The sequence below is a fragment of the Pygoscelis adeliae genome, unplaced genomic scaffold, assembly GCF_000699105.1.
Source record: "Pygoscelis adeliae isolate BGI_AS28 unplaced genomic scaffold, ASM69910v1 Scaffold141, whole genome shotgun sequence".
Classification (NCBI taxonomy): Eukaryota; Metazoa; Chordata; class Aves; order Sphenisciformes; family Spheniscidae; genus Pygoscelis; species Pygoscelis adeliae.
In genome coordinates, this window is record NW_008824231.1 from 5,101,356 (window position 1) to 5,108,834 (window position 7,479).

Sequence of the window (7,479 nt, forward strand, 5' to 3'; positions counted from 1 at the left end):
AGCAGTGACTCCGCACTAGTTCTGCTAGTGATCCTTCCAGATCCAGAGTACACATATGTCTAGCTAAGGTTGCATACTGACCTATACACTAACACTAACCCCGAGAAAACTGAAGTAACTCTAAAGCTGGAATGAACTTTTTAACATTAACTTAATTAGGGCGTGTGAATTCAGGACTGATTATTTAACTTGTGTGAAACTGTTACTCAGGCAGATACAACAGTACTATCATAATAGCAAAACACCGGCATAATGCATAATATAGAAAGGCAGTAATACAGCAACGTCTCATGTAACTCTAGAAATTCCTGTTTAAAAGAAAGGTTACAACTTATTTAAAGAGAGAAATTCCTTGCAGAAGAAGACATATTCAAAAACAATAAATCTTTATGTTCTTTGTTCACCCAGAATATTATTTTTAAGTTGCAAACAAGAATAATTTGATTTAATGTTTATTACTTATGCATAAAACATACTGAATCAAATTGAAAATTTATCCCATTATGTTTTCAAATCCAGTGGAATTAAGTAAATAAACAAAATTAAAGGTTTCTCTAATCTTTCCTTAGTTACCAGAAAGAGGTTGATTAGATAGTGTAATTGCTGAGGTTCCACACATTCCACACAATGTGCACATGTACATAAGAGTGCATATGTCTATATATATAAATAAACACAGAGAAAGCTAAATAAATTAAACCAAAGGAAAGTCCTTGGCCAGCAAATTATAAAGAATTATAAATGTTGCAATGCTTAACTTTACCTTTATTACAAAGTAGAATACAGTTTAACCCTTGTTTGGCATGTTTGAAGGTACTGTTCCCTTGAGAAAATGTTATTTAAAAAAACCACTTTCAAGATGCCTCACCCCTGATTTAACACACCTGTGATGATGTCATTACCATCATTGTATGCTGTACAAAGAAGAGCTGATGACATGCAGTGCAAAGCTATCTGTCCTGAAAGACGGTTCTTGGAAATTTACTCCATGCAGCTTGGCATATCTCACTAAATGTAACATGGAATATGTATGTCTCATTTATATGAGTCACGTGCAAGAGTTTCTAGCTGCTAACATGCTGTGTTCAATGTGAATTGCAAGTGAAAGAGACTTAAAATAACTGCTCACACATGTGAACTTTTAGTCAGAACTGAAAGCAGTGATTTCCAAAAGATTTCTGTTTGAGAATAGAAGGTGTGATATGTCCTTGTGTCTCTCCCTGTGATTTCTAGAGAAATACATGCAGTATATATGCATAATTGCATTATGCATATATAATATATTATAATATGCATAATTACTGCATATATGCAGTAATACATGCATATATTTCTAGAGAAATATATGCATACTAATATTGAACTATTAGTTCATGGTTCCATGGAGGTGAGGAATTCCTGATCCAGTAAAGCTTCATCCAGCTAACAGGAAAGAAGTTAAACTTTGCTTTGCTTATAAAGGATACTCTTTGGAGCAGGGTATAAGAGTATGTTAAATATATACATTTATTGTATGACAAAATATAATAATCTTAAGTAAATGTGAGACTCCTCACAGTTGCTTGCTTGGTCTATCAATCACAGTTTATTGGAAGAAACAGTAATGCAAAAGAAACATCTGCTCAATGGTGGATAGGCTGTCTGCTCTGTCACCTGTACCACATCAAGCTGACGTGTCCCAGGATTTCCAGTCCTGCACCATCAGTTTAGAAAAAAGGTGTACAAATGAACATTTTCAGGATATTTTGATATAATGATAGCTACCAAAATCTTTAAATAATTGAACTTATTTCAGATATTGCAAGGTTTTACACACATAAAATAGCATGGTTCAAGAACCATGCCTAAGGCAGGCATTCCAGATCACAAATGTTGTGTGGATACATTGAGATATAACAAGGAATTCTAAGAAACGTTTCTTATTGGCCACATAGAGAAAAAGGAAGCAATTGAAAAATGTTAAAACTTGAAGACTTTAGATTTGGCGCTATCTTGCAATGTATTTCAAACAGGTCAATGAAAAAGCCAAAATACTCTGAAAGATTAAATAAGATTGGTCATTTTACTGACAGAGTTCAACTTTGTTGTGGAAAACATTGCATTTTTCTCTCTGGTCTGTAAGGGTATCTTACTTCTTCAGCAAGTCAGTATGCAACTCCAGAAACCTTTCTTGGGCGTAACTGAGCTTCAGCTCCAGATAGCTATTTTTACTTTGATGAATATCTAAAACTAATACTATTTTTCATTTAATTTATATTTGTACTTCCAAATATAGCACAAGTTGTTAAGCCATAAGTAGTCATCCAATGCTCACCATACATTTTGCACTAGGAAGTGATGGGGTTTTTTGGGTATCTCTATTTGTTTTAACTTATTTTGATGTTTGTGGGATTTATAATCTGGATCTTGCAGCTGGGTTAGTATTTTTAATAGTCTAAAATTAAATCAAAGCAATCTGAGTTGTTTGTCATACTAACACTTTATACGTAGGATTTCCAGGAATTACCCAAGTGCATATTACAGTGACTTAAACTGCTCTCCAGGGGTTGAAGCATTGCTTTCAAGTGTGGGAAGGATTTGGAAAACATTTTATACATCAAAATTTCCCTGAAATCCACTCAGCCATCTCTGTTTCATTGCTTTATCTTTATAGAAGTGAAGTGAATGACACAAATATATTTCATTTCCTCACGTAGGCCCTTAACAAGCCCTCAAAGATATGGTTCATTTTTATTGAGTGTTGTTCCAAAAATAGGGAAGGGAAAGAACTGTTAAGAATAGAATGTAAATTAATAGTTCCAATTGTCAGATACAAGCAGCTCTCTGGTGTTTGATGGTATATCCACTGGATTCTTGTCTTCTTGCCCTACCTCAAAGAACGTTGTAAGGCCTGGTTTTATATCCTCATTTCTGCTTAAATCCTGGTTCCTTGTGGAACATATGCTGATTATACCATGCAGACATGATGCTTTTGCTAAACCTGTAGCCTTTCTGAATGCCAAGTCTGCAGGAGAATAGAAAAATGGTTTTCTAATAATTTTGTCTTATGACCATCATAAAAAAAGCATGTAGCTTTGTGGTAATTTATGATAGTACATCTGCTGAGCTACAGGAGCTTGGAAAATCTATGCTGCTAATGGTGTCCTAAACTAAAATTATTATGCATTCATTAAGTTGCAATAAATAGAAGAAGAGCTAATGCATTAAAGTTAATAGGGCTGCTGGAGATATTTACAGTGAATAACAGTATGAATAGCACTCAGATAGATATGAATCTCACTGGGAAATCCATTTCAGTATAAAGCTTGTAAAAAGTGGAGAGTGAGAATGCAATGGATTGGTACTCATGGCAGGCTACTGAAAAAATGTGTCACTTGACAATGAACTCAATCTGGGTGCATCCATTACTTCTTAAAGCTATTTCTAGATACATAACTGTAGTATATAATTATGGTACATATTCTTCTTATTCTTCAGGTGGTGCTATTTCTACCACTTTTGAAAAATCTAGCTAAATACAATATGCCTAATGTCAAAAAGAATGTTTTGGTGATATGGAAAAAATTAGACCTAAAATGAAAGTGGTTAAGGATGTCCGTATTTTTGTAACAAAGCTGTAGACTGTAATTGCTGTAAGTAATTAACTGAAAATGGTAATAAAAACTCCCAATCTTGTGTCATTAGGACTATTAAATGCTTCTTAGATTCTCTTTCATATGTAGCATTGAATGAGCATTTAACACTTAACTTTCTCATCAATCTAAACTAGAATTAATTGACAGCACTAAGTTTTCAGTTGTTTTACAGAAAGTGTTCACTAAGGACATATAGATCATTAATTAATGTTGGCACATATATCTTATTTGCCTAGCCAGTCCTCTATATAAAGAAATCTCTGCTCATATATATATATAGATATAGATATATATCAGTTTTGGTTCTGTAAATTATACTCTCTCTCTCTCTAAGTATTATATTTTCCATACAAAACTATGATTAATGAAGGATGCACCTTTTCCCCACCTTTTTTACTCTTAATCTTGATGTTCCTGTAATCTACAGTACTATATGTTCTCCTGAACTTTGTCCAAAAGAACTCAGAATTTGGGATTTAAGACAAGCATTCTCTTCTAATTTTCAAGGTTGAGTAGACCAGGTAATGTGTGTAAATGCTAATGCAATGGTCCAATATACTGATATAATAGACAAAAATACTGCCTGTAGGGAGAAAGTTGATATACAAGGGAAATAAAGTTAAAAATAACAGTAAGACAAAGTGCTTGAAGACACTAGACAGGATTAGATACTAGACAAAGTGGGTGAATTTGTATGCATATGGAAAATTAATAGTATGGATGCAGTTACATTCTCCAGCTATATTCAGACTCTAGCATTTGCCTAAGAATCACACATCTGTGACAGATCTTTCTGTGCCTCCTGTACCTGTGATGTACAACCGCATTAGAAAAGCCTCTATAAAATGTCATACAATGAAGACTTTGAATATGTTTCTTTTTGGTAGTATTACATTGTACCTTTTTAAATTATTATTGTTTTATGAAAGCAGAGGTTATTTTAAATATATTGTACAACACCACCAAGAAAGAATTGCTTAAAGCAGTGTGGGTTGTTCATGTTCACACTGCTCAGAAATATCACCTGCTGGAAATTCTCAAATAGAAGTTATCATAAACAATGTATCTATTACTAAAGCATACAAAATTTTTTAGCCAGGACACCCTGTCATGTGCTAATCACATTACTCTGAGCACCTTACTAATAGCCCACTACAGCATTTCATCTATTAAAATCTGGTGTGGCACTCAAAATCTGGAAGGCAAAAGGAAACACATTATATGTAAAATCAAGAATTTATTGTTAATATAACTGAAATTTGAACAATCTAATAAAAAAAAAAAAATTAGTCCAGGTCCCGTTGTTGTGGAAAAAGAGAGAAACAAAAATACAGTAAAGAATGTTGTTGCAGAAAAGGTCTCAATAGTGACACAGTGGAAATGGTTACACAACAATTCTTACTATTTACCCCATTCTCTGCTGTTGTGCTCACCCTTCCCTGGCCCCTCTGGGTCCTACGGCTCCTGGTGTCAGTCTGAGCAGCGCATTACAGCGAGACACCAGTGTCTTGCCCAGAAGGAGTGTGATGCAGATAGTCTGTTTCTCCAGTTCTAAGGTCCACTTGAGATGAATCTTTTTTTTGTGTTTTCTAGCCTGCTTTTAGACCTTGCTCTTTGTTGATTTTCAAATGCAAGTTACATCCACATTTTTTAAATATGGGGTGTCTCACTATGCTGGATACTTGCTCTTTTCTGTCTTTGTTACACCTGAAATTGTTTTTCCCCATTTCTCAGGTCTGCATTTCTTTACCTGAGTAAAGATCAATAGCTTACAGCTCTGGGGTCTCCAATGTCATCCTGTGTCCCTTTTCTTAGCACCCCATGCCAGCATTGCTCTGCATTGCATCCCCACTTTTGAGGCCTCTGCTACCATACGGTGTCTGTACTACTCTATACTACACCATTATCCTAGGGTCATAAATATTTAATTCTACACAGGGCAACTACTTTTTGCTATCTATATAAAAAATATGGTTATATCACATACTTCATTAAAGATAAGCAGAAATAAAACAAATTAATTAAAAATTCCTCCTTCCTTTATCTGATGCAGCTCAGCCAACTAAAACAAAGCTTTAGCCAGGTCAAGACAAGTTTAGACAAAACCTGACAAGTTCACAGGCCTTGTAAAGCATGACAACTGTGATATACATTCATCACATAATCTTCATAAATTTCTTCATGCTACAGTTTTACTTAAAACTGTATTTCATGTCTTCAACATTGTCCTTCTTCAGATACAGATAATTTTTTTCCTTTTTCAAAATAAAGAAGAAATAAAATGGACTTACTGTTTCTGTACCAAAAGAAAAAAGTTCATAAATGATATTATACAGGCTGGCAATGAATTCTATTTGTTTAAATTATAAAAATAGTGTTATATTAGCCTTTGATGCTGCAGCAGTTTATGTTAGGACAGGCTACACTGTTTATAAGATCTGGTATTTGGGTTACGGGCCATAAAATAAATGATTGTTCACGGTACATGTACACACTGTCTCTCTTAATCTGTGTGCATACTGAAATTATTTAAGGAATTGGATGAATGGAAAACTTACCTTAGAAGATGTTGTGATCCATGTGTCTAAATCTCTTTATCAATGTAAGAAATAGCTAAATAATTGTCTTATTTTCTAAAAAGAAGCACTAAGTTATCAAATACTTGGTGAATGATTTAAAATGTAACACATAAAACAGGTTTTCAAACTTGCCTAGTGGTAATTTCACTAACTAATAAGATATATAATTACTACAGCCATGTAACTGTGACATTACTGAAAGTCTTCTAAATATCTGTTTTCACACAATATTTGGAGAATTTCTCTGAGAATGTAGAATCACAGAATCATAGAATGGTTTCGGTTGGAAGGGACCCCTAAAGGTCACTTAGTCCAACCCCCCTGCCGTGGGCAGGGACATCTTCAACTAGATCAGGTTGCTCAGAGCCCCAGCCAACCTGACCTTGAATGTTTCCAGGGGATGGGGCATCCACCACCTCTCTGGGCAATCTGTGCCAGTGTTTCATCACCCTCACAGTAAAGAGTTTCTTCCTTATACACAGTCTGAATCTACCTTCTTTTAGTTTAAAACTATTACCCCTTGTCTTACCTGGGCAACTCTGTCATGTTGCTGATGATTTGTTGCCCTGGACTTTCAGGCACTTTTACCAGTTTTGTTCCTCAAAGTTGAAGGCCACCTTTTTTTTTTTTTTTTCCCTTTAATTTAGGTGTCTCTGCATTTTGAAACTGAAGCAGTGTGCTTTAGCTTTTGTGACTTTTACCTGCATAGTTTTTCCTGTCACTACCTACACTTATAGCAGATTTTTTGCAACACATGAATTTCCAATATCCTGATAAAATCCACGTGTTCACTCAAACCGTGAATAAAAAAATGGTTGTATTACAGATAATAGTAGCATACACTGCACGATGTTCAAAACATCAACAGAAGGTACTCCAGTTACATATAAAGCTTATTTATAATTAGCTCACAAGAGAATCACCTTGCTTTGTCCATGAACGTGCATACTTTTCAGAAACTCATTTATTCCGTGAACAATGAATATTATTTTTTGTTGAACCTTGTTCTTTCCCTTTTTTCCCTCCCTACCAAAAAAAACCAAACCCAAAAACAAAACAAAAAAAACCTTTTTTTTTCTTTTTAGTGTGAAAGATATCCATAGGAAATAGACGTATTTAATGAAAAGAACTACCATCATGAAACCATTTCAACAGGTTGCTGTCAAACAGCCCAGGCAAATAATTACCTCCCAAATTATCTCATTTATAACAAGTAGGATACCTCTTAACTGTGCATTGGTCTTTCTTTAAATGGAGTTAATGTA